Genomic DNA, 12,921 nt, shown 5'->3' on the forward strand with positions numbered 1-12,921 from the left:
GACCCATCGCAGCTGCTGCTGGCTCTGCAGATCTGGTCCAGGAGGAACTTCCATAATCCAGATCTGGCCTCGGGCCCAGGATGAGTTTGACACTCCTGATCTAGTCTAACCCCCTGTCTGAGGCAGGGATCATCCCGATCCAAACTATAGAAATCCATTGCCTAACTGGTTAACAAAACTATACCATCAACCCTGACAAAAAGCAAGACAGCACCCTAATATGCTACACACAGGCAGAGCAGGGGGACCATCATAGCCAACATCCTCCTAGTGGAAAGGTTGTTAAAATATGCTCCAGACATCCTAGGTAGAGGGTCATCCCCTCCGCTGCAAAGGAAGACAAAAACGCCCACAGTCTACATCCATCTGACCACAGGGTAAAATTCCTTCCTGACCCCAGATATGATGATTGGTCTGACCCAGAGCCAAGGGGCAGGACTCTTTAACCAGGAACCTCTGGGTTTAAATCGCAGCAGAAGCACTGGCACGTCCTAGTCAAAATCTCCAGCTGTGGCTGTAGCCAATACCCAATGCTTCTGAGGAAGTCTTAAAAGAAAAACCCTGAAGCATGTAGCAGCAGGAAGGGGAAAAAATCCCCTCCCAGCTGCACACGGTAACCAGGAAAGCCCAGAAGCATGGGAAAAACTCACAGCAGAACATAGCCAGGGGTTCTCAAGCTTTTTTTAGACTTCCTCATTCAACCCTCAGAAAATGCCAGCTCTTACTTTTCACTTCTTTTTTGACTACAGAAAAATAAGGGAGCAATCCTTCTGTTGCCAAGGGCTCAGAAAGACTGCAAGAAATCTTAACAGCACAGATTTTTATTGGCAATCTTCAGGTTTACTTTTACACATCCTGCTTGTGTAAGCCTTGCAGGACTAACACCATGGGGAATCTTGAGGCAGACAAGGTTCCTTGGGTGAATCTGATATCTTTTATTAGACCAACCCAAATAGTTGGAAAATAATTATTAAGCAAGCTTTCGGGTTCAAAAACCCTTTGTCAGGTCTAATCAAAGATATCAGGTTCACCCGAGGAACCTTGTCTGCCTATGTCCTTAGACCAACACGGCTACACGTCTGTAACTGGGGAATCTTGAGGCACCCCAGGGTGCCACACACACCCCCAGCGGAGAATCAGAGTGGCTGCTATAGATCCTCCCAGACCTATCCCTCCACTGATGGAGAGTCCACACCTTTAGGGTGTGGTGGGGGTTTCTGCTTTCAGCTGAAGGGCTTGGAAACCAAGGCATCTATAATTTCCATCTGAAACCCAGTTTCTGTTCTCTGCTGAAGGGCTTGGAAGGCACGAAGCTGAAGTTGGGTCTTTCTTCCCTGCCCCTTTCTCAAAGCTAATCTTTACACAACAAAAAGGTTGTTGGAGTGAATCAGACATGCTAAAAAGCTAGAAGTTCATCCGAAATGTATCATGAAAAATGTACTGAGCTTTGGGCCAGACACCACCCTGCTCAGATTTTTTCCGGTGGTGCAGGCACGTGGGCTGGGGCGCCCTGAGGAGGAATGTGCCCCATGACCCCAGCCCAATCTCAGGGCTCCATAAATGAGCTTCTTTTCCATTTTCTTATTAGTCAATCTCCATTTCTGACGAACTCTTTAGCCACGTCTAACTCTTTGCTAACAACCTTTCCCTGTGTAAAGATGAGCTTTTGAAAAGGAACCGGGAAAAGGCACCAACTTCAGCCTCGGCCCCTGCCCTCTCCGCTCTGAAGGTGGCTGGTCCCAGCGGAACGGCTCGGCGGGGGGGGACGCGGGAGGGAGGCTCGCCCGGCAGCGGCGGCGGTTGCAACGCACATCTGGAAGGGGGCGAGGGCGGCCGCGCGCATGCGCCCCGGCCCCCTCTCCTGCTCCCCTGTGGCGGGGTCCCGCCGAGGCGGCGGAGGGTGGGGCTCCCCGCCGAGGGCGGCCGCGCGTGCCCCTGCACAGTGCCCCGGCGGGTGAGTGCGCCAGCAGGGGGCGCCCCTGCCTGGGGCTGGGGTCTTGCCCCGGCCTGGAGGGTTTGGGGGGCACGGTGGGTGGCCCCTTGCCCCTGGTGCTGCCCCAGCCTGGCACCTGCCCCCTGCACGGGGGATTTGGTGTTGTGCCCTTTTGTTGTGAGGATGGGTGGCTGTGGTGTGGCGGGGGTGCTGGAGGGATTGGCATCCACTGATTGATTTCTGTATTTGGATGGGATCAATGTCCGGCTGCCAAGCCTGGAGTTAGCTGCCATGCTTAAGGGGGAAGGAAAAAGATCTCGGAGATGTTAAATCCCTAAGACTTGGCCGGACTGTTTGGGGGGTGGGAGGCAGAGCTAGAAAAGAGCCCGCGGGTGGCTCGGCTCGTCGTGGCTGTCCAGGGTTTTTCACTTCTCCAGAGCATAAAGAGAAAACCCTTTGCGCCGAATGCCGTCGCATGCTGTGGAGGGAAGGGGAAGGGGGCCGTGCCGGGTGCCTCTGAAACGGTGGCAGCATTGGAAACATCATCGCCGTGTGCTTCCGCTGGTTCATATCTGTGTTCCTCAGGAACGCTTTACCCTTTGTCCTAGGCGAAACACAGGCCCACAGAGCCTTGCTTCTCCGCGTCCGGTGGCAGCGTTTTATCTTCTCTTTTGTCCTCTTCGGTACAACGCCATCTGATGTCTCATCAAGTCTAATTCCTTCCTCCCTAGGAATCGTTGAACCGTGTGAGTAAATTTTAGCGGCGATTCTGTGCTGTTTCTGTCTTACCTCTTTCTGGGTAGAAAGCCAACCCTGATTTTCAGTCTGTGAAATTTAGGATTTAAAGTGTTCTGCAGAATCAGTGACAGCCTGTCAAGATTGGGGCTAAAAGGGAGGCTGTCATGGTGTGTCTAATAAAATCGATCCCGTCAGAACAATTTATCGATCATTCTTTTGTAGAGTGGAGTTCAAAAGGCTGCCACAGATTCACTGTTTTGAACCTTGTTCTTCATAAGTGTTGTTTAGAAACAAGTTTCTGAAGTAACCTTAGCTGATGACTGCAGGCCAGTTCCAAGATTGCGTTAGTTTTTCTAGTCCGAAAACTTTCCAGAGTGAACCAGTGACCCAACCCTGTTTAGCTGTTGTAGATGTAACTTGATCTTTTGAATTGTCAGCAGGAGAAAAGTTTTTACTATATTAATTCTCTGGTTTATTAAAACAAGCTGTTAGAGACTTTCAAACATTTGGAAGTAGAGGGAAGAATTTACAATAGATCTAGGGGCAGATTTTTAAGACACAAAAGTCAGTGTGGTTCTTGGCACTCTTTGGAAAGTTATGTGCCCAACTGCTGTGTGCCTTAGAAACAACTTTCTTTTGGATTTTAAATGATGCAAAAGCTTGTTTTTTTAATAGAAAGATAAGATTGCGTGAAATACATAAGCAGCTGAAATGTATGAAAATTAAATGTATTTAGTGCTAACTCAGAACATGCAGACCAGTCTTAATTTAGTTTACAGTTTAATTATAAAATGTCTTTCATTATCAGAGCTCCTTATTGAGAACCAAAGTTGTAAATCATAATTTCATTTTCTTTAGAACTTGTAATATTACGGTTAGTGTGGGGTGTATGTTTTTTTTATTTCCTGGGCAGCATTAAATGCTGATGTAACTAGCATGTGCATGTGTGTGCATATATATGTACATAATTGCCTGTTTCTGTTGGGCAAGGCTGTATTTCTCTAGCCCAATCAATGCTTGAAATATTCTTTTGAAACTGAATAGGATATTAGCCATCATTGGCGATCAAGTCTGTTTATAGCCACATCAGATTATGAGCATACACACTTTTCTGAGCATCTCTGAACCAATTTTTTACGCAATTTTTAGTAGAACACACTTTATTCATGTACATGTAGTTTTTTGGCTTTAAGGGGTAATATGTAGTATAATGGTTGTGCAAGACCTTCATAAAGTTCTTACGGCCTCAACGTTAGAATTTCTTTTTCTTTATTTCATGGGGGATTCTGGTTTGAGAAGTTTCCTTATTTCAAGACATACCAAAGCATCTATAATTTCCATCTGAAACCCAGTAAATTAATTTTTTTTAGTAAACTTTCATGAAAAGATGTTATTTCTAAAAGCACTTCTCTGCCATCTGCCAATAGAGCATGCTTGTATTTGGTACAAATCCCAGCGTGAAGACCTGATGTCATGACAGGTTGGTTCCACATTAAAGCCACTACCTACATCATCAAAACGGGTTTGAAAATTAACTATTGTAAATATTCTTATACTGTAAAGCTTAAAATGTTGATAGGCTGAAAGAAGGAAGTTTCCAACCTGCACTTAGCTCAAGAAGCACTGGCTGACTTCTGTATCCAGCAACAAAAAAAGTGGATGCACCTTTCTATTCCAAGGTCCTTGTCTGACAAACTGATATAGTTACTTAGTCTGTCTTGGCCTCAGTGACACTAATGTGACTCTGGCAGATAGTTTAGTTTAGTTTTGTGGGCAATATTGCTCATTATAAAGCTTGTGGGGATTTTGGATCACTAGCTTTGTCCCCCCCTAATTACACTTTTATTTGCTGTCACTATGAAAGTATTTGTTTATTTGTCCCTATTGAAATTCTAAAATAGCATTGATATAAGCATGTTGTTGCCTGTTTTAATACATTTTGAAAATTAGTTTAATCTAAACTGGCATCTAGTTTTGCTTGAGCAGATCAAAATTGTTTAAAGCCATTTGTGGCCAGAGGAGTTGCAAAGCATCTTAGCACTCTCCTGAGATGAGTCCTCAACAGCTCTGAACTCCATCCAGCTTTCTCTTTCTGTTCTGACAACAGCTTTTGTCTTGCGATCAAACAGGTGAAAGGAGTGTAACTGCGTACCTCTGTCCATTGATCAGCGTAACAGCAGAATTGAAGCAAGAGATATATAGGCACTGTTGTCTCAGTTTTCTCCCATGGTTTCTCCTATGCCATGCCATGCCAATCTCAAAACACTAGACAGAACTCAACCCCATATAGCCAATGCTGTTAACCTCAGTTGGAACTTGATTTCACCCCTGAGGTGTAAATTTTAGCTTGTCTGTCAGTTTAAGAAAGAATAAGATTTATTAATTTGATTATTGTGGCATCTTTAGTGAAGTGATCAGTTCTTCTTTATATGGGGAGGCACTAGCCAGGGTTGCCAAGGAAACTGTTTAAACACCACTTCCTAGAAAAACAGTGATGCTGTTTTTATGACTATAATTATTTGGAAGTAGGAGATGGTACCATAAAGGCTGGATTAAAATAGAGTATGTACAGGTCATTGGTAAAATTTTTAACTATTCTGGAGATAAGAACTGATCGCCATGGAACTCCATTAGAAACACAGCCACTTCCTCATGATTCCCCAGTTACAGTTACATTTTGAGACCCGCCTGTAAGTCTTGTCTTAATCTCTTTAACATGTCTGTGCTTATTATGTGTGACTTCTTAATTCTAAATTCTAGACTGCAAAGTTGTTGGTATCACATAAAAAGGCCTTACAGAAGTTGAAGTCTGTTACATCATTATCTGTATCAACCTCCTAAAAAGGATTCTGTATCACATTAGTTTAAAAGGGATGCACAATCTTCCTTTAGGAATGACTTCTTAAGAGACAAGAATGATTCTTGAGAGAATCCACTATTTTATTAATGTACTTCTCAGACATAGGAGTCCCAAGTTTTATTTGCAGTTTATCTGGTAAATTAGCCAATGGGAAAAATATTTGAAAGGCACTTGTTTAGTTCTTTGACAGAGCTCAAAAACAGTCTTTCCACAGTTCTCTGGACAATACATTGTAGGAGAGAGTAAAGGATTTTTCCACCAATATTTTTTCTCTGCTGAATCTCACTGAATCAGTTGTGTGCATCAGTTTAAATGATCTGGAAGCCCAGATTTTCATTATTCAGTTCATTTGAATTGTAAATAAAAGACCATTGTGTCAGGTCAGGACTGCAGAAGCAGCTCCGTCCTTCTGTGAAGAAATAGATGAAAGGCAACTCTTTCAAAGCAGAAGTTGTTTGCAAGCAGAACAGGAAATAATTAAGTTAGTATTGCTTATGCCCTCATGGGGAAAAATGAATCTGAATGTATTGTATCAAGCTGCATTTGTAATTGAAGAGGAAAACACTGAAATGTTTTCTGAATACCTTATAAATTGCCTCCTTCCTTTTCTTGAATGCTTGTGTTAAGCTGAAAGTCCTCTTACAACAACCCTAAAATAATCATGCACGTAAATTCAGATATACAAAGGATGAGAAAGAAATGTGTGACTGTTATGGTGCTCTGATGGCAGATTTAGCTTGTGGGTGGGGAGGGGAAATGAACCAATACAGATTATTCTGCATCTGACTAACATGCAGACTGGTCAGCACCAACTAGTTCAGCCCTCGCTTGTCAGTGGCAGTTATATATTAAAAAGGCAATTTCAATGCCATAGATTGTAAAACAAGGTAGAGTGCTTTGAATGGAGTGATTCACATTAGCTGTGTCAAAGAGACCTGCTCTTCAGGAGTGAGGATACAGCTGCTCAGAATCTCTCACAGCTGGAGTTTGTCGGGTCCATGTCTGTACTTGAGGAGAAAACAAGGTAAGGAAATTGTAGAGCTCAGAACAAAGTTTCAGGTGCTGTTCACACGGCACACTGGCTGTACACGCGGGCTGATCACAGCGGTGATGTTCTTTTATCCAGTTACACCAAGTAGGAATACATCTTAAAAGGTGTAAAAAAAAAAAATACACCTACTGGTTAAGATAACCTTTACTTTTTGACATCTTTTTAAATTTTGAATGGCTTTGATCTTTTACAGGTTGTTCGGAATTGAATGTCATACGTAGGGTCTTGGTCCAACAGTGAATTTCTTTTTGTAAGTTTTGAAAAATGGATTTAGTTTTGATTACAGCGAAACCATCCCCAAGTTGGCAACCATGTTCAGCACAATTTTGTTACTTTTAGAAGCACTTCTATTCAGGAGTTAGTTTCTGTTGTCCTTTGAGTAGTTTGTTAAGCAAAGCTTGCTGAGTTTCAAACCAGTCCAGCTTTTCAAAACTTCTAAGGAAAAAGTCATTCTTAAAGATTGTGCATCCTTTTAAAACTAATTTTATACATAATCCTTTTTTACGAGGTTGATACAGATAATGATTCAATAGACTTTAATACTCTAAGGCTTAAAAGCTTTAATACTCTAAGGCTTTTTATGTGATATCACACAACTTTGCAATTAAGAAGCTAGAATTAAGAAGTCATACATAATAAGCACAGACATGTTAAATAGCTTAAGACAAGGCTTACAGACAGGTCTCAAAATGCAACTCTAAATGGGGAATCATGATGAAGTGGCTATGTTTTTAGTGGAGTTACACAAGGATCAGTTCTTGTCTCAAAATTAGTTAACAATTTTACCAATGATTTGGAAGAAAACATCAAATTATTACTGATAAGTTGCAGGTGACATAAAGATTGGTAAATTATGAAGAGGAACAGGTCAGTAATGCAGAGTGATTGGATTTGCTTACTAAGCTTATCTCAAACACGTAGTACGTGCTTTGTACATAGCGTGGCCAAGTGTAAAAGCTTTATACACCTAAGAACAAAAAATTCAGGTCATACCAACACGGTGGGAGCTCTGCCCTGGGACAGTGAGTTGGAAAAAATCTTGGGAAACATGTTGCTGTAAAATGGTGTCTCCCCAGCCACTGTAGGCCACCCCCTTCCCTGATGGTTGAGTATATTATAGCAGAGTATCCTTTATACCCCTTGCCATCAATTATTATGGCTTTGAAGTCATCTATCTAGTCTGTTGATTTTAGCCTTGTAGGGTTGCCTTTTACAATCTGGCTGCTTGTTTCTAAGCCTTTCCACAGGAATTCATGCCTTTCCTGTGGCTTCCCACCAGTTCTTCTTTGTGGCTTTTTTTTTTTTGGCCTCTCATTAGAGCGGGAACTCCACACAATTCTCCTAGACCACGTTCTGCCTTACACTTTCTGAGGTTTTTCCCTCCACCTGGCTACTCCCCACTCCCCAGGTTGTATCAGAGGAGATTACCATAACTCTCTCTCCCTGCAGTTTTAGGAGTGGTGAGCGTGGTTTACACCCCATCACAGGTGGATATTCATTTGGATATGACCTCCTAGTTCAACAGTGTAGGCAAATTTGCTAGTGATATCTTGGATCTATAATCAAGAGACAGTGATTTTTTTATCTCTATTTGGCTCTGGTGTTTCCAGTGTCCACAGTTCTAGAATGGTGTTGAAAAGACAGTTCAGAGAAGATCTATCTATGTAAATGCTGGAAATATTGTAATGTGTTTCTTATAGTGAGGGATGCCAGGATCTCAGCCTGTTTATCTAAAAAAAAGTTAAACAGACTTAGTCACTCTCAGTACTTTCATGGGAAACAAAAATATGATCGCAAGGGGTGATGGAATGTGGAATAAAGTTTTGTCTTAGTCATATCACCCATTATTCTGTGAACAGTAGCACAAACTCAGACAATATTAAAATGTACTAAATCAATTAATTAAAGGGGTAATAGTAGCAATACTAGAGAAGGGAATGGTTGGATTTTCCTGCTTTCCATCCTCTACTGGAGGAATCTGTGGAAGTGAGTAATATTTCCAGATTGGAGACAGGGTATTCATTCCCTTTCTTTCCATAACATTTTCACACTTACCTTTGATGCTGTCATTAAATAGTGAGTGCTTTTGTGCTTCTGATATTTTTTTTAGATAAATTGTGTCTGTATGGAAAGTTTTGTGGAAGTTTCCCAAATCTATATGGTGTGTTAATTTATATTTTTAACATTTCTGCCATCATGACACACATTCTAGTTTTAACAGTTGCTGATCTGTGTTGGAAAATATGTCTCCCTGTTTGTGTTACACATGAAGAATATTCCCTGAGTTACAGATGCTCCTTTGGGAATTTGTAGCTTGACCACAACAGCTTTCGCTGCTTGAGTGACAGCATTGCATCCTCATTAAATGGAAGCAATCATATTTGTTACATGGCATGAATGGACTCATTATCACAAAACCAAGTACTTTCTCGAGCACTCCAGCTGGTCCTTCCTGTTCTTGTGATCAATGAGCATGGAATTTCACCCTAACATACTGATACCACAATACAAAATGCTACATTTCTTTTCCTGTCAGCTAAGGTTATGATTTGATTTTTTTTTTTTTGATTTTTTTTTGGGGGGGGGGGTTAATATTGTTCTGGCTTACATTCTGTTTCTGAAAAAATGTTTTTAATGTACCCTTAAAGTATATATTTACTTGCCAATATTTATGGCAAATTCAGTAAGGACAGCCACTGAATGTATTAAACTCCCGTTATATTTCATGCAGAGTTAATTGTTAAAAACTGCTTTGAAACAAAGGCCATAGTACTATAGGATTTCCACTTTTGTTTACTAAGCTACTTCTGTAATACATGTGAATAGCTAAAAATCTGTTTGCAGTACCCAGGCTTCTGGTTATCTGTGGAATTTCCAAATGGTTGGGATTCATTAAACGATTTTTTTTGGTTTGTTTTCCAAAATGAAGAATAACAGCAAAGGAACATAGATTCTATATTAGTAAAATCGCCATACTGTCAAGAAAGGATAGTGGTATTTTAATGAGGAACTATTCCTGAGAATAAAATTTTCAGAGGCAGACATAGGAGTGTGATTTAAATGTAAACACTTGTCTCTACAGCAATAATATTACAATATTATTGTGATATTTACCTTTTCACGGCAGCAAAAAGACCACCTGCATTTTACCTGCTGCAAATATATATTGCTTAGTTAAAGACTAATACTGAAATACATTGGGCTATTAGTTAGCATTTATTTTTAAAGCAGAATGATGATTTTTAAAGTAAAGACCTCAGAGGCTTATGTGATAAAATAAGTTAGAAGATGTTTTTAAAGCTATAAATAAAAAAGATATATTTAGAGTAATGAATAGTATATTTATGGTCAATGTTGTATTAAGGGAAATGCAATGGAAAATTTGAGTCATGCATTGATACATGAGGTATTTCCCTATGGAGTCATTGGACTAAAAAATGTTTTATATGCTTAAACTTGAACAGATGCTTCAGAATGTGCACATACACACACTTCCAATGGAAATCTAACATTAGGAGTCCTAGTCACACCATCATGATTTACTTGTGAGCACTTTCATTTTAAATCCCTTTGTTCAGGAATAGTTGTCCACCTCCAGTGCCTCATTTCATCTTGGTACTTAAGTAGTACATGACTAATTTTAAGCATGTGAATAGTCCAGTTAATGGCAGTGGGATTGTTCACAAGCTTGCAGTTGGGCATATACTTAAATAACTTGCTGAACTGGATTCTAAATTTCCACCAAAAGTAATTGAGCTAAGTCCTGCTCTTCTTTTTTTTTTAAAGAAAATCTCATGGATATCAGCAGCTGTTTTGCTTAAAAGAGACGGGATCAGCTCTCAGCTATCACAGAAATTAGTTCCACCTTTTTGGTTACACATTTATGAGGAAACAGAATTATTAGTGTAGTTGTCTGGACCTCAAGGGGTGGTCAAAACAGCTGCACTGGTAGCATAGATGGGAATGCTGGAGGAAACTGTCTTCAGCACTGTTGCACAATTGAGACTAGATTATATCAAGTCAGATGTGCACAATTTTCCTTGGGTAGATGGTGCCTTATAAATGGTAACCTCCAAATAACCAGTGTTTCCTTTTAACATGATCCTGTTAGGAAAGTATCTTGTTCAGAGTGAATGGGGTGGGAAATGTGGCAGATGCCCAGGTCTTTATTTTTTGCATTAAACATGTCTACTTGTGTCTGAGTCAGAAAATAGTTTTGGGCAAAATCAGTCCTGTTACCCTTCCAGAATACTGGAAGTTGCACATGTAGCTTACTGCAGTGGCCCTTTGTGGGCCTGTGTTCCATCAGATAGTAAGGATGTATGTGCACGTGTTTATCACTAACACTCACTAGTCTAGAGTAACAGATTTTTTTTCCCTCTGTCTTCACATTCTCGTTTGAAATGTTTATTTTTGTAAAGCAAGTGAAAGAATACTGGGATCCAAACTTAACCTAATCTTGGCCAGGCTTGGAAATAACGTGGTTTATCCAAGTACTGCCTAGTTCTGAAATTTAGTTGTCTGGTAACAGTTAATATGATTGTCACCATTTTAAATGTTATATTTAAATACCCAAAATGAGATAAGAAATAAGTGGTGTTCTGGACTGTATGAATGTGAGGTTGCTCTTGTGTGGGCAAACTGCTAATCTGATTTGGCCAGCATTTTAAAATCCCATTTCTAATGACTGACCAGTTTGTGTGGAGACTGAAGTTCAATAATAGGTTTTGGCTTCCTTGCAGTCTTCCTAAATAGTAATTTATTCCTATGTTACATTTCAAATAGAGCGTGTATAACACAAACAAAAGCATCATTAGTGACTCGTTAGACTGTATCAGAACACAACTCACCCACCAAAAATCTTGAAAGCATGGTAATGAGAAATTAGGGGGAATGTTGAAGTGCCAATAAAGGCATGCTACCTTACTTGTAGTGCTATTGATAACATACTTCACAGAGTCCTTGCTTCCCTTGCCAATTGATACAAAAAAGCAATCTAAACTTCAGTTTGCTGCCACAGTCCACATATCATTCAGAGGTTAATATGCTTTAAAACTGCTGGTAGTTTTAGTTAATAATAATGGAGGTGAAGTGCATCGAATCATAAACTCAGTAGTCAGTAGGGGTAAAATTTAAACTTCTGCTACCTTAGCTCCCAGCTAAGTATAGCTTCCCCACTATATTAAAGAATACGGTATGTGATGAGTTTTTTTCTCACCTTCTAAATAGAAGGGTTGGTTGGGTTGTTTTTTTTTCAGAAAGTGAAAAAATCATAAAGCAGACAAACATTACCCATATAAAAATATTGGCATGTGAGAACCATATGCTGGGAAGTCTGGTATTTCAGACAGCTTGCAAAAAGAATAGGTGAGATGCTCCCCTAAAACTTTGAGGAAGTGTTAATTTTGGAATACTTTTTCTCTCTATATCAGGTCGTTTTCAGCTCCTGTTAAACTGAAGTTAGTGTCTCAAACTCGATTGTACTGCAGCAGTCATCCTTACCTTGATATATTTCCTTTTTGCCTAATGTAGCAAGGAGCACAAATGATTTAGCAGAACCAAATATTCAGCTCTTGTTTTTCATATGCATGCACAAGGAACATGAAGTAGCAGAAGGAATGGAAAGTATGCCTGCCCAGGCTGCAGTTTTGCTGTTCTCTTCTTGTTCCCATAAATTACTTGTACCCTGTATTTAATGTTGGACAGAGAACCTATAGTTAAGCACATGCTGGGTTTGTCTACATGAGACCATTTACTGCGCAGTAGACTAATCTGCTCTGCAGTAAAGCATCACTGTGTAACCATGTGCAGGAGCTACTGCATAGTAGATTAGTCTACCGTACAGTTTTCTACTACTTGTACATACAGGTAGTAGATTTACCATGCAGTAGCTACTGTGCAGTAGCACAGTTACATAGATGACCGGGAGCAAATTGCTCTTGGGCAGCAGGGGGCAAGAGAACGATTCCTTCCCTCAGGACCTGCCTGCTGCCGGGACTGGGGCCAGCTCCGATCGCAGGCAAGATCCCAGCCCCCAGCTTGGATCTCAGAGCCGGGGGCAGAGCAGAGCTGCCTGCTGCAGGGGCAAGGGGACATTGTCCCTGCCCCAGCTCCATGATTGGATCCAGCCACGGAAGCAGGCATCTCCTGGGGGCAGAGGGCAATGTCCCAGCCCCCGGGAGCAGAGCTGCCTGCTGCGCAGCTAGTGGACATTGTCCTGGCCTGGCTCTGCAATCAGAGCAGGGGTTGGGCAGCAAGCAGCTGCCTGGGGCAGGGGTGGAGGTAGGAGGCAGCTGCTCTGGAGGCGAGACAGCTCCCCTGATCCTGCAGAGCCCAGGC

The 12,921-nt window shown here is 41.2% G+C and overlaps 1 protein-coding gene across 9 annotated transcripts in view; it reads left to right on the plus strand.

Moving 5' to 3' along the window:
• The first annotated feature begins 1,855 nt into the window (after positions 1-1,855).
• Positions 1,856-12,921, plus strand: part of GJC1 (gap junction protein gamma 1) — a 32,947-nt gene continuing 21,881 nt past the window's right edge. For 3 of the 9 annotated variants that reach the window (XM_019476201.2, XM_019476208.2, XM_019476213.2), the window contains exons 1-2: positions 1,856-1,954; positions 2,542-2,677. The gene's annotated coding sequence lies outside the window, so the exon portion shown is untranslated. Of the gene's footprint in view, positions 1,955-2,541; positions 2,680-6,337; positions 6,556-12,921 lie in introns of those variants that run through there. The other 6 variants (XM_019476178.2, XM_019476192.2, XM_019476186.2 and 3 more) reach the window with 5 other exon arrangements.

Source organism: Alligator mississippiensis, chromosome 4 (genome assembly GCF_030867095.1).
Source record: "Alligator mississippiensis isolate rAllMis1 chromosome 4, rAllMis1, whole genome shotgun sequence".
NCBI classification, from domain to species: Eukaryota; Metazoa; Chordata; order Crocodylia; family Alligatoridae; genus Alligator; species Alligator mississippiensis.